We start from the raw sequence: 25201 nt of genomic DNA on the forward strand, positions 1-25201 counted from the left end.
ACCAATGGTGTCCTATCATGAAGTGGTTTTCCTCACCCAGGACTTGGAGCAGTCTGGGAGTTAATGCAGCCTCAGCCCCCACCAGGGCGACACCAGGGACTCAGGGCCTGGGATCTCAGGGCTCCAGGAGGGTGTGAAGTGAGGAATTGCCCTCTGAGGAGGCTGCAATTTGGGGTCAGGTTTCAGTCCAATGTTGAAAGCGGGAGGGGGGTGGGGTTTGCGAGTTTGCAGTCTACCCCCATCTCTCACATGTTTTGGGGGGGGCGTCTGGGGGCTGGAGGCTTCTCAAGGGTCCCGACAGAGCTCAGGCCGACTACAGGCCCTGGATCTGCTCAGGAGAAAGGTAATGGCGCTCAGAAGAGACCAGTCAGATTTACAAAGATGCCTGCATGTCAAGAGCAGCGCACAATGTCCTCACTCTGTTCCCTCGGGCCTGCCGGGGCCTCAAACTCCCCGAGCACAGCCACTGTTGGTTGTTCTCACTGTCGTGATAACATAAGAAGTAGGAGCAGGAGTAGGCCATACGGCCCCTCGGGCCTGCTCCGCCATTCAATTGGATCATGGCTGATCCAAACTTAGATTCACGTCCACTTCCCTGCCCTCTCCCCATAACCCCTTATTCCCTTATCAGCTAGGAAACTGTCTATCTCCGTTTTAAATTTATTTAATGTCGCAGCTTCCACAGCTCTCTGGGGTAGCAAATTCCATAGATTTACCACCCTCTGAGTGAAGAAGTTTCTCCTCATCTCAGTTTTGAAAGGGCAGCCCCTTATTCTAAGATTATGCCCCCTAGTTCTAGTCTCACCCATCAGTGGATACATCCTCACCGCATCCACCCAATCAAGCCCCCTCACAATGTTATATGTTTCCATAAGATCGCCTCTCATTCTTCTGAATTCCAACGAGTAGAGGCCCAACCTACTCAACCTTTCCTCATAAGTCAACCCCCTCATCTCCGGAATCAACCGAGTGAACCTTCTCTGAACTGCCTCAAGAGCAAGTATACCTTTTCTTAAATATGGAAAACAAAACTGTACGCAGTATTCCAGGTGTAGCCTCACCAGTACCCTGTATAACTGCAGCAAGACTTCCCTGCTTTTATACTCCATCCCCCTTGCAATAAAAGCCAAGATTCCATTGGCCTTCCTGATCACCTGCTGTACCTGCATACTAACCTTCTGTGTTTCATGCACCAGGACCCTCAGATCCTTTTGTACTGTAACACTTTGCAGTTTCTCTCCATTTAGATAATAACTTGCTCTTTGATTTTTTCTGCCAACGTGCATAACCTCACACTTTCCAACATTATATTCCATCTGCCAAATTTTTGCCCACTCACTTAGCCTGTCTATGTCCCTTTGCAGGTTTGTTATGTCCTCCTCACTCACTGCTTTCCCTCCTATCTTTGTATCGTCGGCAAACTTGGATATGTTGCACTCGGTCCCTTCCTCCAAATTGTTAATATAGATTGTAAAGAGTTGGGGTCCCAGCACTGACCCCTGCGGAACACCACTAGTTACTGATTGCCAACCAGAGAATGAACCATTTATCCCAACTCTCTGTTTTCTGTTAGATAGCCAATCCTCCACCCATGCTAGCACATTGCCCCCAATCCCGTGATTTTTTATATTGTGCAGTAATCTTTTGTGTGGCACCTTGTCAAATGCCTTTTGGAAGTCCATATACACCACATCCACTGGTTCCCCTTTATCCACCCTGTTTGTTACGTCCTCAAAGAATTTGAGCAAATTTGTCAAGTGTTAAGTCTGTGTGTTATAGTGATAATTACTACACAGACTACAAGAGTAAATTCAACAGGTCTTTACTGGTTGGAGGTAGGGACTATACTGAATACAATATTACTACACAGTGCTTATATACCGGTGTGGTCACCACCGGTATTACGTATACAGCAGCCAGAGAAAGTAGTACATCTCTTAAGGTGGAACAGGCTTAAGTTCTCTTAAGGTGGAACAGGTTACATACACCACAATCCTCCCTTCTTAGCTTAACAGTCATATCCCCATTTAACATAACATAACAACATATATACATATATAACTTCAGGTATAACAGTTCAAAGGTTCAGTCTCTCAGGAGGCTTTCTGATGCGGCTTGGATAACGCCTCTCAGTAGTCTCTGATTCTTGTTGTTGAGGTGCCTCCTCTATTTGGTTTCCAATGTATTGGGTGTCATCATCATCAAGTACATTCCCTGCCGCGGTAGATGCTTCAGGTTCATTAACGTCTTCCACAGTTGTCTCTGTCACAACCATGGGTTCGACCCTTGCTCTCGACTCTACCAGTTGATCCGCATGACGCCTTATCACATTATGACCAATATCTACTGTGTACATCAGAGGTCCTTGTCTGGCCCGAATTGTTCCGGACTGCCATTTTTCGTTTCCATAGCCCCTTGCCAACACTGGTTGTCCTACGTCGAAAGTTCGAGTGGTCTTGTTGTTAATATGCCGAAACTGTTTGTTTTCCACTTCCCTCCGCACATTTGGTTTTAACAAGTCCAACTTGGACCGCAACCTCCTGTTATAAAACATCATGGCAGGACTTTGGTTAGTCACTGCATGATCGGCGTTTCGATATGACATCTGGAACTTGTCGACCTTGTGTTGCAGCGGAATCTGATCATCGTTCATGGCCTTAATTGCCTTTTTGAATGTCTGGACAAATCTTTCAGCCAACCCGTTTGTCGCCGGATGATATGGGGCAGAGGTATAATGTTTTACTCCATTCTTCTTTAAGAATTGTCGGAATTCTTCCGGTACAAACTGTGGTCCGTTGTCCGAACAGATCTGTTCTGGCAATCCGTTCCTTGCGAATATTGTTCTTAACACCGCAATTGTCTTTTCTGAAGTATTGGTATTCATCTTGATGACTTCTGGCTATTTGGAATGTGCGTCCACCGCGATTAGGAACATGGAGTCCATGAATGGACCAGCAAAGTCAATGTGTACGCGTTGCCATGGGGCTGAAGGCCATTCCCATGGGTGTAGCGGTGCTATCGGAGGTGCATTTTGCACTTTTTGGCACCCAGCGCAGCTTTTCATTAACTCCTCAATCTGTTGGTCAATACCCGGCCACCATACATAAGCCCTAGCAAGACTTTTCATTTTAACTCCCCCCAGATGACCTTCATGCAGTTCATTTAAAACTCTTTCCCTTAACTTGGGAGGAATAATCACTCTTGTCCTGTACATCAAGGTACCATGGCAGACGGACAGCTGGTCTCGCCTTGCCGAAAATGCCGGTAACAGAGGATCACCCCGTGTTGGCCATCCTTTCACTGTCACCTCGTAGACTCTGGACAGTGTTGGGTCGTTCCTGGTTTCTCTTTCAATACTTGCATTGGTGACTGGTAAACACTCGATGATGGTCGAATGAAATAACTCAACAGGGTCAACTTTCGTCGTGTCTTCTTCTTCAGGTAGTGGCAGGCGCGACAGCCCATCAGCATTGCCATGCTGTTTCGTACCTTTGAATTATATTTGATACTGATGTGCCCCTAGGAAAAGAGACCATCTCTGGAGACGCTGCGCTGTCATCACCGAAACACCCTTCTTAGGGTTAAAAATGGATACCAACGGTTGATGGTCTGTCAGAAGTGTGAATTTTTGACCCTGCAGGTAATGATTAAACTTCTTCACTCCCCATACAAGGCTAAGAGCCTCCCTATCGATCTGCGCATAGTTGCGCTCAGCGGAGGTCAATGATCTGGATGCAAACGCGACTGGCCTTTCTGTGCCATTTGGCAACTTGTGTGAGAGTACTGCCCCAATACCATATGGAGAAGCATCACAAGCCAACCGAATAGGCAGTGTCGGGTTGAAGTGAGCCAACACTTCCTCTGAGGTGATCAATTCTTTGCTTTTGCAAAATGCCTTCTTACAGTTTTCGCCCCATTCCCATGGTACCCCTTTCTGTAAAAGAGCGTTTAACGGGTGCAGTACCGTGGATAGATTTGGCAGAAATTTATGGTAATAGTTAATTAATCCTAGAAACGACCTCAACTGAGAGACATTCTCCGGAGCAGGAGCCTTTACAACTGCCTCAATCTTGTCAGGAGACTTATAAAGCCCCTCCCGGTCAATGACATGGCCACAGTACGAGATCCGCTTCTGGAAGAACTCACATTTCTGCCGATTTACTCTAAGTCCATACTCTTTCAGTCTGTTGAGCACCAGTTCCAAGTTTGCGAGATGTTGTTCATCACCATCACCTGTGATCAGAATATCGTCCAGGTAACATTGTGTGCCTGGAATTCCCTGTAATACCTGCTCCATGACCCTCTGCCAAATTGCTGGAGCCGATGCCACTCCAAAAACCAGCCTATTGTACCGGTACAACCCTCGATGCGTGTTGATCGTGAGGTATTGGCGTGACTCTTCCTCAACCTCCATCTGCAAGTACGCCTGCGCCAGGTCTATCTTGGTGAAGTGTTTCCCGCCAGACAATGAAGCGAAAATATCCTCAATCCGTGGAAGTGGATACTGCACCGTGTGAAGCACCGGATTAACGGTGATTTTGAAATCTCCACAGATGCGAACCTTCCCTGGATCTCCTGGCTTGTTGCTCGCAGGACGTTTCATAACGGGAACAATGGGTGTAGCCCACTCACTCCAATCTACCTTAGACAGTACACCTGAACGTTCTAGTGCTTCCAGTTCCGCTTCAACAGTAGGTCGTATTGCATAGGGTACCGGTCTGGCTTTAAAAAATTTTGGTTGTGCATGTTCATCAATCTTGATGTTTGCCGTAATTCCTCTCAGTGTTCCCAGTCCCTGCTGGGACACCTCTTTAGCATCATCCAATATTCTGGACAATCGTTTAGGTTTGACATCTGTTTCCCCGGAATCTACCGTTAGTGCCTTCAAGGAGTGCCAGTCCATATTCATTTTCCTAATCCACTCCCATCCTAGTAGTGGTGGACCTCCTTCAGGTAGCACATATAAGCCCATTACTTGGCTTTCTTCGCCCTTGTGGACCACTTCTACCTCTATTTTTCCGATGGGGTACACTCTTTGCCCCGTGTATGTTTTCAATATAATCTCCGTATCCTGTAGGGGAATATGTTGGAATAACCTTCTGTAATCTTTCTTATTCATGACCGTCAATGCCGATCCAGTGTCCAATTCCATTTTTACTTGGACTCCTGCTATCTGAAGAGTGACCCAAATTGTCTGGAGATCTGCATCCTTACCAACGTTGTGTACTCTTAAGCTATCCAGTTCATTACTGCTAGCATCTCAATCTGACTTCTGTTCGGTCAAACTGTTCTTTGTCACCTTGTGTACCTTTGTGTATTTTCCTTGCGGTGACTTTTTGTTGCTGTTCTTCTTTCCTGACCGGCATACTTTAGCTGTGTGGCCAAGCCTGCCACACGTTCTGCATTCTTGGTTTTTAAACCAACACTGGTTCTGATCGTGCGTTGTCTTTCCACAACGATAACATTTGACAGAACTCAAACCCAATTTGTTTGTACCGAGTTCCGGTGACCGTAGCTGCATTACTGCCGTGCCTCTCGCTGCGGCTTCGTGTGCTGCTGCCATAGTGACTGCCTTCTCAAGCGTCAGCTCATTCTCCTCGAGCAGTCGCTTTTGTGTATCCTGTTTAAATAAACCACACACAAATTTATCTCGTAGTGCCTCTGTCAGTCCCGTTCCAAACTGACAATATTTTGCTAGCTTACGTAATTCCATCAAATATTCAGCATTGCTTTCATTCTGCAGCTGCCTTCTGTCGTAAAATTTAAATCGTTCCGCTAGCATCAGCGGCGTGGGGTTTAGATGATTTTTCAGGACAGTAACAATCTCCTCGAACGTCTTATCCGTCAGTTCATCTGGTGATACAAGGTGTTTCAATTGCCCGTATGTCTTCGCACCCATTAAATTTAATAATGTTAGTGCTTTATCTGCATCAGGAATTTTATTTGCCTTACAATAATTTTGTATGCGTTCTACATACATGGCCCAATCTTCGATGTCACTATCAAAGGTATTAATGTTCCCATGTTTAGGCATCGTTGCAATTTTTTGTATTTTTATGTTATCCAAGATGGCGGCTTCCCGCTCTTGTCGTCGTCCTCTGCCCACAAAATGGCGGTTTTCCCGCGCTTGGCGGTCTTCAACCGTCCCCCGACGCTGTCTCCGCTTCACCGCGGCTCTCGCGCCTTCAGTTTCCCCAGACGCTGCGCCTTTTAGCCCGAATGCGGCCCTTATCTCCGGTCGCGATCGATGTCCCCGCGCTGCGCCTCTTGCTCGAAAGCGGCCCGGCCCTTATCTCCGGTCGCGATCGATCTCACCGCCCCGTCTGTACAGCCAACGCGGTTGACTTTCTGTCGCGTCGCTGCCCGGCTTACCCACCACCGAGGTAGAAAGAAGAAAGCTGACAGTCGCTGATGGAGGCTTCGAGGTCAGGATGTCTTCTGCACTCCGGTTTCTCGATGCCTGCCGCTCGACGTGTCTTCCAGTAGGGTGATGAGGGTGGAAACCTCTCTTCGACGTCCTGTCTGTGGACGAAGCCGCCGTGGAAATAACTGCCGCAGGGTAAGAATCGGACTCGTCGCCACTGTTAAGTCTGTGTGTTATAGTGATAATTACTACACAGACTACAAGAGTAAATTCAACAGGTCTTTACTGGTTGGAGGTAGGGACTATACTGAATACAATATTACTACACAGTGCTTATATGCCGGTGTGGTCACCACCGGTATTACGTATACAGCAGCCAGAGAAAGTAGTACATCTCTTAAGGTGGAACAGGCTTAAGTTCTCTTAAGGTGGAACAGGTTACATACACCACATCAAGCACGACTTCCCCTTTGTAAAACTATCCTGACTCTGTCCGATTAAATTATGCTTATTCAAATGTCCTGTTACTGCTTCCTTAATAATGGACTCCAACATTTTACCAACCACAGATGTTAGGCTAACTGGTCTATAGTTTCCAGCCTTTTGTCTGCCTCCCTTTTTAAATAAGGGCATTACATTAGCAGTTTTCCAATCTGCTGGGACCTTTCCTGAATCCAGGGAGTTTTGGAAAACTACCACCAATGCATCCACAATCCCTACCACTACTTCTTTCAAGACCCTAGGATGTAAGCCATCAGGTCCAGGAAATTTATCCGCCTTTAGTTCCATTATCTTACCGAGTACCACCTCCTTAGTGATTTTAATCGTGTTTAGCTCCTCCCCCTCTATAACCCCCTGTTTGTCCAGTGTTGGGACATTTTTAGTGTCCTCTACTGTAAAGACTGATACAAAATATTTGTTCAGCGTTTCTGCCATCTCCATGTTCCCCACCACTAATTTCCCGGTCTCGTCTTCTAAGGGACCAACATTCACTTTAGCCACCCTTTTTCTTTTTATATAACTAGAAACTCTTGCTATCTGTTTTTATATTTTTTGCTAGTTTACTTTCATAATCTATCTTCCCTTTCTTAATCAATCTTTTAGTTATTCTTTGCTGGCTTTTAAATGCTTCCCAATCTTCTATCCTCCCACTAGATTTGGCTACTTTATATGCCATTGTTTTCAGTCGGATACTATCCTTTATTACTTTACTTAGCCACGGATGGCTGTCTTTTCTTTTACGCCCCTTTTTCCTCACTGGAATATATTTTTCTTGAAAGTTGTGAAATATCTCCTTGAATGTACACCACTGCTCATGTACCGTCTTACACTTTAATCTATTTTCCCAGTCCACTTTAGTCAACTCTGCTCTCATACCTTCATAGTCTCCTTTATTTAAGCTTAGTACGCTGGTTTGAGATCCAACTCTCTCGCCCTCCAACTGAATTTGGAATTCAACCATGTTATGGACACTCGTTCCAAGGGGACCCTTTACTAGGACATTTTTTTATTAATCCTGTCTCATTACACAGGACCAGATCTAAGATTGCCTGCCCCCTGGTTGGTTCAGTTACATACTGCTCAAGGAACCCGTCCCTAATGCACTCTATGAACTCTTCCTCAAGGTTGCCCTGCTCAATTTGATTTGTCCAGTCAATATGAAAGTTAAAATCCCCCATGATTATAGCTGTTCCCTTATTACAAGCCCCAACTATTTCCTGATTTATACTCCGACCAACAGAGTTGCAACTGTTAGGAGGCCTATAGACTACGCCCACAAGTGACTTTTTCCCCTTATTATTCCTTATCTCCACCCAAACTGTTTCACTATCCTGATCCTTTGACCCAATATCATTACTCACTATTGCAGTGATTCCATCCTTTATTAACATAGCCACCCCACCTCCCTTTCCTTCATGTCTGTCCTTCCTAATTGTCAAAAACCCCTGGATGTTTAGTTCAACGTCATGGTCACCTTGCAGCCATGTTTCTGTAATGGCCACCAGATCACACTCATGTGTAGTTATTTGTACCGTCAACTCCTCTATTTTGTTACGAATGCTGCGTGCATTCAGATAAAGAACTTTTAAATATGTTTTGTGGCAATTTATTCCTGCTTTTACCCCTTTTACTACTCTACCTTTATCTTTATACATTCTGTCCCTTCCTGACACGCTCTGGTTTTTAATTCCCCCACTGCTACCTTCTTGCCTTCTCCGCTGACATTTTTATTTTTCGCTCACTTGAAACCTCCCCCCCACTAATTAGCTTAAAGACCTCTCTACAGCCCTAGTTATTCGATTCGCCAGGATTCTAGTCCCAGCACTGGCCAAGTGAAGTCCGTCCCAACGGAACAGCTCTCTCCTGTCCCAGTACTGGTGCCAGTGTCCCAAGAAGCAAAACCCATTTCTCCCACACCAGTTTTTGAGCCACGCATTTAACTCTCTGATTTTATTTACCCTAGCCAAATTTGCTCATGGCTCAGGTAGTAATCCAGAGATTATTACCCTTGTGGTTCTGCTTTTTACTTTAGCCTCTAGCTGCTCATACTCCCTCAGCAGAACCTCTTTCCTTGTCCGATCTATGTTGTTGGTACCAACATGGACCACGACAACTGGATCCTCCCCCTCCCAATCCAAGTTTCTCTCCAGCCCAGAGGAGATGTCCTTAACCCTCACACCGGGCAGGCAACGCAGCCTTCGGGACTCTCGCTCTCGGCTGCAAAGAACCCTATCTATCCCCCTAATGATACTATCCCCTACCACTACAACATTTCTTTTTACTCCCCCCACTTGAATGGCCCCTCATTCCACGGTGCTGTGGCCAAGTTGCTCATCCTCCCTGCAGTCCCCGTTCCTATCCTCACAGGGAGTAAGAGCCTCGAACCTGTTGGACAAGAGCAAGGGCTGCGGCTCCTCCAACACTACCTCCTGGATCCCCGTACCTGCCTCACTCATAGTCACACCTTCCTGTCCCTGATCACGGACTACATCTGAATTAGTTAATCTAATTGGTGTGACTACTTCCTGGAACACAGAGTCCAGATAACTCTCCCCCTCCCTGATGTGTCGCAGTGTTTGAAGCTCGGACTCCAGCTCATCAACACGGAGCCGGAGTTCCTCGAGCAGCCAAAACTTACTGCAAATGTGATCACTGTGAACATCAATGGTGTCCACCAGCTCCCACATATTGCAGCAGTAACACATCACCTGCTCTCCCATTCTATGTTATTAACTAAATTTATTATTATTATTTTTAAATACCCTCTGCCCTGATTCCAGATGATGAATATCACACCTCTATTTAATTGAACTTACCAACTTATAAAGATTTAAAAGGGAAGGAAAAGTACTCACCAACCAGCCAATCACCTACCAGCTTGGCTGTGATGTCACTTTTGAATTCTGACCTCCCTTTGGAATGTTGCCTGTGGAGCCTGTTTTGGCTGCCTCGCCTCACTGCTCCGACTCGGCTCGGCACCCGCTGCTGCTCCTGGCTGCCTCGACTGGGCCTCGCCTCGCTGCTCCGCCTCCATGATGTCTGCTAAGCCTGAGGCTGCCAGGAAAAACAAGGCCAGAAACAAAACAAAAACAGCACCTAACACCCCAATTACCCTAACTCTCTCACTTACCCAAACTCTCAACGGCACTCTCTGCTACTCGCACTCCGTGTTGCTCACACTGGCACCAGTCTTTTTATACTGCTGGTTTGTAGCCAAATGAGTCACCCCCAAACTCTCAACGGCACTCTCTGCTACTCACACTCCATGTTGCTCGCACTGGCACCGGTCTTTTTATACTGCTGGTTTGTAGCCAAATGAGTCACCCCCAAACTCTCAACGGCACTCTCTGCTGCTCGCACTGGCACCGGTCTTTTTATACTGCTGGTTTGTAGCCAAATGAGTCACCCCTGGTGATTGGTTAGAGAACTGGTTTTTAAACTGGTTTGTGATTGGTTAGAAAACTGGTTTTCACTGCCTGCCAATTAACTCCTACTGCAGTGTTACCTTGTTTTACTCTTCTTAAACCAACAGAATCCCAAATATTTAACTTCTCCCCTTTACTTAAACTGCTTAAGTAATCTTATCAAGAAACTACTGGCAATTGCCACTAACAATTTGCACCACTCCAAATGATTTAAAGAGAAATAACCAATAAAGAACTCTCTCACTTACCCAAACTCTCAACGGCACTCTCTGCTACTCACACTGCAGGCATCGCGCAGCAGGGAATGTTCTTTAAGAGGCTTTGAGAGGCCTACACAGCAGGCCTTACCTAATCAGCTGGCCTTGCCTAGCCAGAGCTGAGCGGCGGACCTGCGAGAAGCACAGAGTCAGCGAGAGGAGAGAGAGAAGTAAAAAGTAATCGAAGTGTGACATCACCAGAAAGCAGGTAAGTGACTGTTTGGTGAGTATTTCTCTCTTTCTCGCTTTTTCCCAAACTTAATTTTTGTGCTTTATAGTTTCTAGGTCTCTGTTGTGTAGCAGGGACTGCTGGTAAACAAGGGCCCTTCAGTATATCATTTAATTTTAGTGTAATTGGTGGGATTGATTTGATTTAATTTAATTTGAATGAATTAAACGGTAAGTCATGGCAGTACAGCTCGGCGCCATGGTATGCGCCTCCTGCACTATGTGGGAAATCAGGGACACTTCCTGTGTCCCTGACGACCATGTGTGTGGGAAGTGTATCCAGCTGCAGCTACTGGCAGACCACATTGCGGTGCGGGAGCAGTGAATGGATATATACTGGAGCATTCGCGATGCTGAGGACGTCGTGGATAGCACGTTTAATTAGTTGGTCACACCGCAGGTAAAGGCTGCACAGGCAGGAGGGGAATGGGTGGCTGCCAGGCAGAGTAGTAGGTGCAGGCAGGTAGTGCAGGTGTCCCCTGTGGCCGTCCCCCTTTCAAACAGATATACCACTTTGGAGATTGTTGAGGGAGATGGCTTATCAGGGGAAGACAGCAGCAGCCAACTTCCTGGCACCATGGGTGGTCCTGCTGCACAGGACGGGAGGAAAAAGAGTGGGAGAGCTATAGTAATAGGGGATTCTATTGTAAGGGGAATAGATAGGCATTTCTGCAGCCGCAAACGAGACTCCAGGATGGTATGTTGCCTCTCTGGTGCAAGGATCAAGGATGTCTCAGAGTGGCTGCAGAGCATTTTGCAAGGGGAGGGTGAACAGCCAGTTGTCATGGTGCATATAGGTACCAACGATATAGGTAAAAACTGGGATGAGGTCATAAAAGCTGAATATAGGGAGTTAGGAGGTAAATTTAAAAAATAGGACCTCAAAGGTAGTAATCTCAGGATTGCTACCAGTGCCACGTGCTAGTCAGAGTAGGAATAGAAGGATATTTCAGGTGAATATGTGGCTAGAGGAATGGTGCAAGGGGGAGGGATTCAAATTCCTGGGACATTGGAACCGGTTCTGGGGAAGGTGGGACCAGTAGAAACTGGACGGTTTGCACCTGGGCAGGACCGGTACAGATGTCCTAGGGTGAGTGTTTGCTAGTGCTGTGGGTTTAAACTAAAATGGCAGGGGGTTGGGAACCTGTGCAGGGAGACAGAGGTAAGGGAAACAAGGATAGAAGCAAAAGGCAGGAAGGAAAAAAGCAAAAGTGGCAGTCAGAGAAATCAAGGGTTTAAATCAAACATGGCCACAGTAAATAATAATTCTAAAAGGTCTAAGAGTGTTAAAAAAACAAGCCTGTGCAAATAGATGTAAACAGATATGATATGATTGGGATTATGGAAACATGGCTCCAGTGTGACCAAGGCTGGAAACTCAACATCCAGGGGTATTCAATATTCAGGAAAGCCAGGCAAAAAGGAAAAGGAGGTGGGGTAGCATTGCTGGTTAAAGAGGAGATTAACACAATTGTAAGGAAGGATATTAGCCCTGATGATGTGGAATCTGTATGGGTAGAGCTGAGAAATACCAAGGGGCAGAAAACATTAGTGGGAGTTGTATACAGACCCCCAAACAGTAATGCGGAGGCTTGGGATGGCATTAAACAGGAAATTAGAGATGCGTGCAATAAGGGCACAGCAGTTATCATGGGTGACATTAATCTACATATAGATTGGGCTAACCAAATTAGTAACAATACTGTGGAGGAGGAATTCCTAGAGTGTATACGGGATGGTTTCCTGGACCAATACGTCGAGGAACCAACTAGAGATCAGGCCAACTTAGACTGGGTATTATGTAATGAGAAAGGAATAATTAGCAAACTCGTGCGAAGCCCCTTGGGGCGGAGCGATCATAATATGGTAGAACTCTTCATTAAGATGGAGAGTGAAGTAGTTGACTCAGAGACTAGGGTCCTGAATTTAATTATAGGAAACTACGATGGTATGAGGCACAAGTTGGGTAGGATCGATTGGGGAATGGTACTCAAAGGGTTGAAGGTGGATAGGCAATGGCAAACATTTAAAGATCGCATGGATGAACTACAGAATTTGTTCATCCCTGTCTGGCATAAAAATAAAACAAAAAGGGTGACTCAACCGTGGCTAACAAGGGAAATTAGGGACAGAATAAGATCCGGGGAGAGGACATATAAATTGGCCAGAAAAAGCAGTAAACCTGAGGATTGGGAGCAGTTTAGGATTCAGCAAAGGCGGACAAAGGGATTAATTAAGAGGGAGAAAATAGAATATGAGAGTAAGCTTTCAGGGAACATAAAAACTGACTGTAAAAGCTTCTATAGCTATGTGAAGAGAAAAAGATTGGTGAAGTCAAGTGTAGGTCCCTTGCAGTCAGAATCAGGGGAATTTATAATTGGGACCAATTAAATACATATGTTGGTTCTGTCTTCACAAAGGAGGACACAAATAACCTCCCAGAGATGTCGGGGAACATAGGGACTAAGGAAAGGGAGGAACTGAATGAAATCAGTATTTGTAGGGAAATGGTGTTAGGGAAATTGATGGGATTGAAGGCCGATAAATCCCCAGGACCTGATAATCTACATCCTAGGGTACTTAAGGAAGTGGCCCTAGAAATAGTAGATGCATTGCTGGTCATCTTCCAAAATTCTATAGATTCTGGAACAGTTCCCATGGATTGGAGGTTAGCTAATGTTACCCCACTATTCAAAAAAGGTGGTAGAGAGAAAACGGGGAATTATAGACCGGTAAGCCTGACATCGGCAGTGGGGAAAATGCTAGAGTCCATTATAAAAGACGTAATAGCAGAGCACTTGGAAAACAGTGACAGGATCGGACAAAGTCAACATGGATTTACAAAAGGTAAATCGTGCTTGACTATTCTACTGGAATTTTTTGAGGATGTCACTGGTGGAATAGATAAGGGAGAACCAGTGGATGTTGTGTATTTGGACTTTCAGAAGGCTTTCGATAAGGTCCTGCATAAGAGATTAGCGTGTAAAGTTAAGGCACATGGGATTGGGGGCAAGGTACTGACTTGGATAGAGAACTGGTTGGCAGACAGGAAGCAAAGAGTTGGAATAAACGGGTCTTTTTCCGAGTGGCAGGCAGTGACTAGTGGGGTACCGCAGGGATCGGTCCTAGGACCCCAGCTATTCACAATATATATTAATGATCTAGACGAGGGAACTAGATGTAATATCTCCAAGTTTGCAGACGACACAAGGCTGGGTGGGCGTGTGTGCTGTGAGGAGGATGCAGAGAAACTCCAGTATGAATTGGACAGGTTGGGTGATTGGGCAGATGCATGGCAGATGCAGTATAACGTGCATAAATGCGAGGTTATCCACTTTGGTGGCAAAAACAGAAAGGCAGATTATTATCTGAACGGCAATAGATTGGGAGAAGGGGAAATGCAACGAGACCTGGGTGTCCTTGTGCACCAGTCGCTGGAGGTAAGCATGCAGGTGCAGCAGGCGGTTAAGAAGGCAAATGGTATGTTGGCCTTCGTAGGGAGAGGGTTCGAGTACAGGAACAAGGATGTCTTGCTGCAGTTGTACAGGGCCTTGGTGAGACCACACCTTGAGTATTGTATGCAGTTTTGGTTGCCTTATCTGAGGAAGGATGTTCTTGCCATGGAGGGAGTGCAGCGAAGATTCACCAGACTGATACCTGGGATGGCAGGAATGACGTATGAGGAGAGATTGGGTCGATTGGGCCTATACTCGCTGGAGTTTAGAAGAATGAGAGGGGATCTCATTGAAACTTATAAAATTCTAACAGGACTAGACAGACTAGATGCAGGAATGATGTTCCCGATGGCGGGGGAGTCCAGAACCAGGGGTCACAATCTAAGGATAAGGGGTAAGCCATTTAGGACAGATATGAGGAGGAATTTCTTCACCCAGAGAGTGGTGAACCTGTGGAATTCTCTACCACAGAAGGCAGTTGAATCCAATTCATTAAATATATTCAAGAAGGAGTTAGATATATTTCTTAAGGCTAAAGAGATCAAGGGATATGGGGAGAAGGCAGGGACAGGGTACTGAGTTTGGATGATCAGCCATGATCTCATTGAATGGCGGAGCAGGCTCGAGGGGCCGAATGGCCTACTCCTGCTCCTATCTTCTATGTTTCTATGCTTTTATGTCAGCCTAGGCTGTCACAGTGGGCAACCTATTTGGGCATTTAAATATTACAATGAGACCAGCTCAGACCGTTAGCCCTGTCACAACAAATTGGTCCAAAAGGCCTGTTGGAATGTCCTGTGTCCGGGTGAGATGTGAGCGAGGCCACTCTCTCTCGATCCAACTCTCACACTCTCTCTCGATCCCACTCTCACACTCTCGATCCCACTCTCACACTCTCTCTCGATCCTACACTCACTCTCTCTCGATCCCACTCTCACTCTCGATCCCACTTGTTAAGTCTGTGTGTTCTAGTTATTGTTAATAAGAATCACTGCACACAGACCACAAGAGTAAATTCAACAGGTCTTTACTAGTCGGAGGTCAGGCTGAACTGCCCAATAAATCATTACACAGCACTTATATACCGGTGTGGTCACCACCGGTATTACAGTATACAGCAGCCAAGATAAAGTAGTGCATCTCTTAAAATAGTTCTCTTAAAGGTGGAACGGTTACATACACCACAATCCTCCCTTTTTAGCTTAACAGTATATATTCCCCATTAAACATAACATAATAACATATATACACAACTTCATGCAAAAACAGTTCACAGATTCAGTCTCTGAGGAGGCCTCCTGATCCGAGACGGATAACGCCTTTCAGGGGTCTCTGGTTCTCGTTGCTGGGGTGACTCATCTAGTTGATCCCCTATGGATAGGACATCATCATCAGGTATATTCACTTCTGAGGTAGATGCTTCAGGTTCACTAACTTCCTCCACGGTTGTCTCTGTCGTAACCATGGGCTCGACCCTTGTTCTCGATCCCACCAGTTGGTCAGCATGACGTCGCATTACATTTTCACCAACATCTACCGTGTACATCAGGGGTCCTTGTCTGGCCCGAATTGTTCCAGATTGCCATTTCTCGTTTTTATAGTCCCTGGCTAACACCGGTTGTCCTATTTCAAAACTCCGAGTGGGCTTGTTATTGATATGCTGGAACTGTTTGTTTTCGACTTCCCTCCGCACATTTGGTTTTAACAAGTCCAACCTGGACCGCAACCTCCTGTTATAGAACATCATGGCAGGACTTTGGTTTGTTGTTGCATGGGTGGCGTTTCGATATGCCAGTAGGAAATTGTCCACCTTGTGTTGCAGTGGAATCTGATCTTCGCTCATGGCCTTTATTGCCTTTTTGAACGTCTGTACAAACCTCTCGGCCAGCCCATTCATAGCTGGATGATATGGGGCAGAGGTATAATGTTTCACCCCATTCTTCTTCAGGAATTTCTGGAATTCCTCTGACACGAACTGTGGTCCGTTGTCTGAACATATTTGCTCTGGCAATCCATTTCTTGCAAATATCGTTCTTAGCACCACGATCGTCTTCTCCGAGGTAGTGGAAGTCATTTTAATCACTTCTGGCCATTTAGAATGTGCGTCCACCGCAATTAAAAACATGGAATCCATGAATGGACCAGCAAAGTCAATATGTACACGTTGCCATGGGGTTGAAGGCCATTCCCATGGATGCAGCGGTGCAATTGGAGGTGCATTTTGGACTTTTTGGCACCCTGAGCAGCTTTTCGTCAGATCCTCTATCTGTTGGTCGATACCTGGCCACCACACATAAGCCCTAGCAAGGCTTTTCATCTTGACTCCCCCAAGATGACCTTCATGTAGTTCTTTTAGAACTCTCTCTCTTAACTTAGGAGGGATAATCACCCTTGTTCCATACATCAATGTTCCCTGACAGATGGACAGCTGTTCTCGTCTTGCTGAGAATGCCGGTAACAGTGGATCACCATGGGCTGGCCATCCCTTTACTGTCAATTCGTAGACCCGGGACAGTGTCGGGTCATTCCTAGTCTCCCTTTCAATATTTGCATTGGTGACAGGTAAACATTCGATGATGGCCGAGTGAAATAACTCCACCGGGTCAACCGTCGGTGCCTCCTCCTCAGTAGGTAGTGGCAGGCGCGACAGCCCATCAGCATTACCATGCTGCTTTGTACCTTTGAATTCTATCTGATATTGATGTGCCCGTAGGAAAAGTGACCATCTCTGGAGCCTCTGTGCTGTCATCACCGAAACACCCTTCTTAGGGTTAAAAATGGATACCAACAGCTGGTGGTCTGTCAGCAGTGTAAACTTCTGGCCCTGCAGGTAATGATTAAACTTCTTTACTCCCCACACAAGGCTGAGAGCCTCCCTATCTATCTGAGCATAGTTGCGCTCAGCGGAGGTCAATGATCTGGATGCAAATGCGACTGGCCTTTCCAAGCCATTTGGCAACTTGTGTGAGAGTACTGCTCCAATACCATAAGGAGAAGCATCACAAGCTAAACGAATAGGTAGCATTGGGTTGAAGTGAGCCAACACTTCCTCTGAGGTGATCAACGCCTTGCTTTTGCGAAAGGCCTTCTTACAGTCCTCGCTCCACTTCCATGGTACTTCTTTCTGCAAAAGAGCGTTCAGCGGGTGCAGCACCGTGGATAGATTTGGCAGAAACTTATGGTAATAGTTAATCAACCCTAGGAACGACCTCAACTGGGATACATTTTCCGGAGCGGGAGCCTTCACAACAGCTTCGATCTTGTCAGGTGACTTGTGCAGCCCCCCCTGGTCAATGCCATGACCACAGTACAAGATCCGTTTCTGAAAGAACTCACATTTCTGGTGATTAACTCGAAGTCCATATTCCTTCAATCTGGTGAGCACCAGTTTCAAATTTGCAAGGTGTTCCTCATCGTCATCTCCTGTAATCAGGATATCGTCCAAGTAACATTGAGTGCTTGGAATTCCCTGTAATACCTGCTCCATGGCCCTCTGCCAAATTGCTGGAGCCGAAGCCACTCCAAAAACCAGTCTATTATATCGATACAAGCCTCTGTGCGTGTTGATTGTGAGATACTGGCGCGACTCTCCCTCAACTTCCATCTGTAAGTACGCTTGCACCAGGTCTATCTTGGTGAAGTGTTTCCCGCCAGACAATGAAGCAAAGATATCCTCAATCCGCGGAAGCGGATATTGCACCGTGTGAAGCACCGGATTAACCGTGATCTTGAAGTCTCCACAGATGCGGACCTTCCCCGGTTCCCCTGGCTTGTTACTCGATGAACGCTTCATGACGGGAACAATGGGCGTGGCCCACTCACTCCAGTCCACCTTAGACAGTACTCCTGAACGTTCTAGCCCTTCCAGCTCAGCTTCCACAGCAGGTCGTATCGCATAAGGTACCGGTCTGGCTTTGAAAAATTTTGGGTTTGCATGTTCTGCAATCTTGATTTTTGCCGTAATTCCTCTCAGTGTTCCCAGTCCCTGTTGCAACACCTCTTTAACTTCATCCAATATTCTGGACAATCGTTCAGGTTTGACATCTTTTTTTCCGGAATCTACCGTTATTGCTTTTAGGGAGTGCCAGTCCATATTTATGTTCCTGATCCACTCCCGTCCCAGAAGTGGTGGACCTCCCTCAGGTATTACATATAAGTCCATTCCTTGGTGTTCTTTGCCCTTGTGTACCACCTTGACTTTTATCTTTCCGATGGGGTATACTCTTTGCCCCGTGTATGTCTGCAATACTATCTCCGTATCCCGTAGGGGAATATGTGTGAATAACCTTTTGTAATCTTGCTTATTCATGACCGTCAACGCCGATCCGGTGTCCAATTCCATCTTCACTTGGACTCCTGCTATCTGAAGTGTGACCCAGATAGTTTGTAGGTCAGCTTCCTTACTCACATTGTGAATTCTCAGACTACCCAGTTCTTTGCTGTTGGAGTCTGAATCCGAATTCTGTTCATCCGAACTCTTCTCAGCCACCTTATGTACCTTTCTGCACTTTTCCTGCGGTGACTTTTTGTTGCTGGTCTTCATTCCTGACCGGCATACTTTAGCTATGTGACCAAGCTTGCCACATTTTCTACATTCCTGATTTTTAAACCAGCATTGGTTCTGATCGTGTGTTGTCTTTCCACAACGATAACATTTCGCTGTACCCAAAGCCATTTGATCTACGCTGAGTACCGCTGCCTTCAGCTGCATTTCCGCAGTGCCTCTCGCTGCGGCTTCGTGCGATGCTGCAATAGTGACAGCCTTATCAAGTGTAAGATCATTCTCTTCAAGCAGCCACTTTTGTGTTCCTTCTTTCGACAATCCACACACGAATTTGTCTCTCAGTGCCTCTGTCAGTCTTTCCCCAAACTGACAGTATTTCGCTAGCTTACGCAGTTCAATTAAATACTCCGCGTTGCTTTCCTCTTTCAGTTGCGTTCTCGCATAAAATTTAAATCGTTCCGCTAACATCAGCGGTGTGGGGTTCAAATTATTTCTCAGGACAGCAACAATATTAGCGAAAGCCTGATCCGCCGGTTTAGCTGGTGATAGAAGATGCTTCAATAGCCCGTATGTCTTCGCACCCATTGAGTTTAGTAAGGTTAGTGCTTTATCTTCATCTGATATTTTATTTGCCTTACAATAAATCTCTATGCGTTCTACATACGTGGCCCAATCTTCAACATCGGGATCGAAATCATTGATGTTACCATGCTTAGGCATCCTCGCAATCTTCTTGAGAAACAAAAAGAATTTTTTTTATTTTTTTTTCAAAATGGCGGTTTCCCGCGCTTGTCTTCTTCCCCCGCCTATGAAAATGGCGGCTTCCCGCGTTTGCCTTTCTCCCCCGCTGGCTGTAATGGCGATTCCCATATTGCTGCGTTCGCCCTCCCCAGTGGTTCTCAAATCGTGCCTCCCAGCCCCTCTTGCAGTCCGGTCCTTTCCCCCGGCTGCGGCTGAGTTCTCCGCATTTTTTTAAATTTTATCCCGCGCCTCACGGCCTCGGTAGCTGCCCGGCCTTTTTCCCCGGTCGTGGTCGAGCTCTCTCTCGACGCTGTTGCGTCTCCCAGCCCGCTTGCAGCCCGGTCTTTTACACCGGCTGCGTTTGCATTCACCGCGGCTCCCGTGCCTTACGCTGCCCCAGTCTCAGCGCCTCTGGCCCCGACTTCTGTCCGGCTCTTTTCCCCGGCCGTGGTCGAGTTCTCCGCCCTTATATCCTCCGTTTTTCCCTCCCCTACTTCACAGCCAACGTGGCCGACTTGCTGCTCGTCACTGATCAGCTTACCCACCACCGTGATAGAAGAGATGATCACTGCCTGTTGCTGATGGAAGGCTTCGTGTCAAGATTCTTCCTTGCTCTTCAGACCCGAGTCTTTTCTCAGCAGGATGATGAGGGCAGATGCATCTTCTCGATGCCCGTTAAACTGCCTTGGATATATCTCTGCCGCAGGGTAAGATCGTCATCGTCACCACTGTTAAGTCTGTGTGTTCTAGTTATTGTTAATAAGAATCGCTGCACACAGACCACAAGAGTAAATTCAACAGGTCTTTACTAGTCGGAGGTCAGGCTGAACTGCCCAATAAATCATTACACAGCACTTATATACCGGTGTGGTCACCACCGGTATTACAGTATACAGCAGCCAAGATAAAGTAGTGCATCTCTTAAAATAGTTCTCTTAAAGGTGGAACGGTTACATACACCACACCACTCTCTCACTCTCTCTCGATCCCACTCTCACACTCTCTCTCGATCCCACTCTCACACTCTCTCTCGATCCCACTCACGCACTCTCTCTCGATCCCACTCTCACACTCTCTCTCGATCCCACTCTCACACTCTCTCTCGATCCCACTCTCACACTCTCTCTCGATCCCACTCTCACACTCTCTCTCGATCCCACTCTCACACTCTCTCTCGATCCCACTCTCACACTCTCTCTCGATCCCACTCTCACACTCTCTCGATCCCACTCTCACACTCTCTCTCAATCACACTCTCTCTCGATCCCACTCTCACACTCTCTCTCGATCCCACTCTCACACTCTCTCTCAATCACACTCTCTCTCGATCCCACTCTCACACTCTCTCTCTCGATCCCACTCTCTCTCTCTCTCGATCCCACTCTCTCGATCCCACTCTCACACTCTCTCTCTCGATGTCACTCTCACACTCTCTCTCGATCCCACTCTCACACTCACTCTTGATCCCACTCTCACATTCTCTCTCGATCCCACTCTCACACTCTCTATCCCACTCTCACATTATCTCTCTATCCCACTCTCACACACTCTCTCTATCCCACTCACTCTCTCTCTCGATCCCACTCTCACACTATCTCTCTATCCCACTCTCTCACACTCTCTCTATCCCAATCTCACACTATCTCTCTATCCCACTCTCACACACTCTCTCTATCCCACTCTCACACTCTCTCTCTATCCCACTCTCACACTTTCTCTCTATCCCACTCTCACTCTCTCTCTATCCCACTCTCATACTCTCTCTCTATCCCACTCTCACTCTCTCTCTATCCCACTCTCACTCTCTCTCTCTATCCCACTCTCACACTCTCTCTATCCCAATCTCTCTCTCTATCCCACTCTCACACTCTCTCTATCCCATTCTCTCTCTCTATCCCACTCGCACACTCTCTCTCTAACCCACTCTCACTCTCTCTCGATCCCACTCTCACACTTTCTCTCTATCCCACTCTCACTCTCTCTCTATCCCACTCTCATACTCTCTCTCTATCCCACTCTCACTCTCTCTCTATCTCACTCTCACTCTCTCTCTCTATCCCACTCTCACACTCTCTCTATCCCATTCTCTCTCTCTATCCCACTCTCACACTCTCTCTCTATCCCACTCTCACTCTCTCTCGATCCCACTCTCACACTCTCTCTCTCTCCCACTCTCACTCTCTCTCTCGATCACACTCACATTCTCTCTTGATCCCACTTTCACACTCTCTCTCTATCCCACTCTCACACTCTCTCTCTATCCCACTCTCACACTCTCTCTCGATCCCACTCTCACACTCTCTCTCTATCCCACTCTCACACTCTCTCTCAATCCCACTCTCACACTCTCTCTCTATCCCACTCTCACACTCTCTCTCGATCCCACTCTCACACTCTCTCTCGATCCCACTCTCACTCTCTCTCTATCCCACTCTCACACTCTCTCTCTATCCCACTCTCACACTCTCTCTCTATCGCACTCTCAAACTCTCCCACTGTCACACTCTCTCTCTATCCCACTCTCACACTCTCTCTCTATCCCACTCTCACACTCTCTCTCTATCCCACTCTCACTCTCTCTCCTTCCCACTCTCACACTCTCTCTCTTCTAAGATTTGCAAAATTTCTGCATTTCCTCAAAGGTTATTATTAACAAAAGGGACCCTGCGTGGACATTTTAATTAAAAAGGGTACCCGAGATGGCATCCGCGCCTTGTGGCAGAAAGCCTGTGAGATTTTGAAAGCTTGGACTCTGCGGCACAGGGAGCTTGTGGAGAAATCGAAACCAAAGCTGCAGTTTCTGTGAAGAGAGACTTTGCATTTTGAAAACCAGACAGGACTTTGAATTATGTATTAGGCCAAATCGGAGACAAATCAAAACCCAGTTAGGCCTATAGTTAAGGCCATCAAGCAGTTTGCATAAATAATCGGGAACAGCTTAAGGAAGCCATCGAGGCTGGACAGGCCCATTAAGATGTATTAATAACAAAACAAGTCAATTATCAGGCCAGTAGATGCGATTACCGGCCATCCAAAAACAGCTAGTGGAGATTGCTACCATTATTTAAAATAGCCCGCCAAGATTAAGACAAAGAACTAACCTGATTTGGCACGCAGATAAGGGCCATCCGAAGGAGTATAACTGAAGGCCCCGGATAGCAATCGCTCTCTTCTTCTTCTTGCTCCTCACCCTCGTGGCTGCTGCTCTTCCCCCATCCCACACTTAACCCCTGGCCTCTGCCCGTGCCTTTCCCCATTCCATCAGCAACGCCCGACATTGCACCGGCGGACACGGACAAACCAGGCCAGGCAGGGCGGGACGCGACGAGGCGAGACGAATTGGGAAGACGAATTGGGACGACGACTGAAGACAAGCTTCGAATAATCGGGCCTTCAATCCAGCTGACCTGTGACTATCTTCATGCAAACTCCAACTGCCGACCGAGGAAGAGGAACCATCATCCCTGTGAGGTAAAGTACCCAAGCAGAGACTTTAACTTTGGGGTACTCGTACCTGGACAACGCCCTTGCAGCACCCAGAGACCACGTGACGATGGCAGGCTCCAGAGAGCACAAAGAGCGAACCCCAAGCCCCACCGCTGTTTTTAATTCAGCAGATCTTTGATTGGTGAGCATGAATTCTGGCCCCTCATAGCTTAATCTAGTTAGGTATCGGGCGTGGGATAAGGATAAGGGGATTGTTAAGATAGTTGTTTTCCCTCGATGTGCTGTGTGCTCCCCATTCCCTGTATGAGTATAGTTATTTGTATTTGCCTGTAATTTTATACTAGTAACTTCTCATAAGACTCTGTTATTTCTCTGTTTAATAAAATCTTGGTTTTGCTTACATCCAAACCGCCTGTCTACTTGAGTCTTTTCTGTATCGCCGCCTTGTACCTAAGTCCGGTGTCTAGAACCCAGGGGCGTGGGAGCGATTCGAACCGCTCTTGAACAGTCAGAGGCATAACTGACTGGGTGTACGCGCCAACCACCACACACCACCCCCTACACTCGATCCCACTCTCACACTCTCTATCGATCCCACTCTCTCTCGATCCCACTCTCACACTCTCTCTCGATCCCACTCTCACACACTCTCTCGATCCCACTCTCACGCTCTCTCTCGATCCCACTCTCACACTCTCTCTCGATCCCACTCTCACACTCTCTCTCGATCCCACTCTCACACTCTCTCTCAATCCCACTCTCTCTCGATCCCACTCTCACACTCTCTCTCGATCCCACTCTCACACACTCTCTCGATCCCACTCTCACACTCTCTCTCTATCCCACTCTCACTCTCTCTCTCTCGATCACACTCTCACTCTCTCTCGATCCCACTCTCTCACACTCTCGATCCCACTCTCACACTCTCGATCCCACTCACACTCTCTCTCGATCCCACTCTCACACTCTGTCTTGATCCCACTCTCACACTTTCTCTCGATCCCACTCTCACTCTCTCTCTCGATCCCACTCTCACTCTCTCTCGATCCCACTCTCACTCTCTCTCGATCCCACTCTCACACTCTCTCTATCCCACTCTCACACTCTCTCTCGATCCCACTCTCACTCCCTCTCGATCCCACTCTCACACTCTCTCTCGATCCCACTCTCTCTATCGATCCCACTCTCACTCTCTCCCACTCTCACTCTCCATCCCACTCTCACACTCTCTCTCGATCCCACTCACTCTCTCTCTCGATCCCACTCTCACTCTCTCTCGATCCCACTCTTACACTCTCTCTCGATCCCACTCTCACACTCTCTCTCGATCCCACTCTCACACTCTCTCTTGATCCCACTCTCACTCTCTCTCTCTATCCCACTCTCACACTCTCTCCTATCCCACTCTCACTCTCTCTCCTTCCCACTCTCACACTCTCTCTCGTAAGATTTGCAAAATGTCTGCATTTCCTCAAAGGTTATTACTAACAAAAGGGACCCTGCGTGGACATTTTAATTAAAAAGGGTACCCGAGATGGCACCCGCGCCTTGTGGCAGAAAGCCTGTGAGATTTTAAAAGCTTGGACTCAGCGGCACAGGGAGCTTGTGGAGAAATCGAAACCAAAGCTGCAGTTTCTGTGAAGAGAGACTTTGCATTTTGAAAACCAGACAGGACTTTCAATTATGTATTAGGCCAAATCGGAGACAAATCTAAACCCAGTTAGGCCTATAGTTAAGGCCATCAAGCAGTTTGCATAAATAATCGGGAACAGCTTAAGGAAGCCATCGAGGCTGGACAGGCCCATTAAGATGTATTAATAACAAAACAAGTCAATTATCAGGCCAGTAGATGCGATTACCGGCCATCCAAAAACAGTTAGTGGAGATTGCTACCATTATTTAAAATAGCCCGCCAAGATTAAGACAAAGAACGAACCTGATTTGGCACGCAGATAAGGGCCATCCGAATGAGTATAACTGAAGGCCCCGGATAGCAATCGCTCTCTTCTTCTTCTTGCTCCTCACCCTCGTGGCTGCTGCTCTTCCCCCGTCCCACACTTAACCCCTGGCCTCTGCCCGTGCCTTTCCCCATTCCATCAGCAACGCCTGACATTGCACCGGCGGACACGGACAAACCAGGCCAGGCGAGGCGGGACGCGACGAGGCGAGACGAATTGGGAAGACGAATTGGGGGGACGACTGAAGACAAGCTTCGAATAATCGGGCCTTCAATCCAGCTGACCTGTGACTATCTTCATGCAAACTCCAACTGCCGACCG

The 25201-nt window shown here is 47.0% G+C and overlaps 1 pseudogene; it reads right to left on the minus strand.

Annotated features, from left to right (window-relative positions):
* LOC147121011 (tripartite motif-containing protein 72-like) overlaps nt 1-25201 on the minus strand; it is a 72098-nt pseudogene that overhangs the window by 38894 nt on the left and 8003 nt on the right.

Source organism: Somniosus microcephalus, chromosome 3 (genome assembly GCF_052327205.1).
Source record: "Somniosus microcephalus isolate GS21.2 chromosome 3, FLI_Smic_1.0, whole genome shotgun sequence".
NCBI classification, from domain to species: domain Eukaryota; kingdom Metazoa; phylum Chordata; class Chondrichthyes; order Squaliformes; family Somniosidae; genus Somniosus; species Somniosus microcephalus.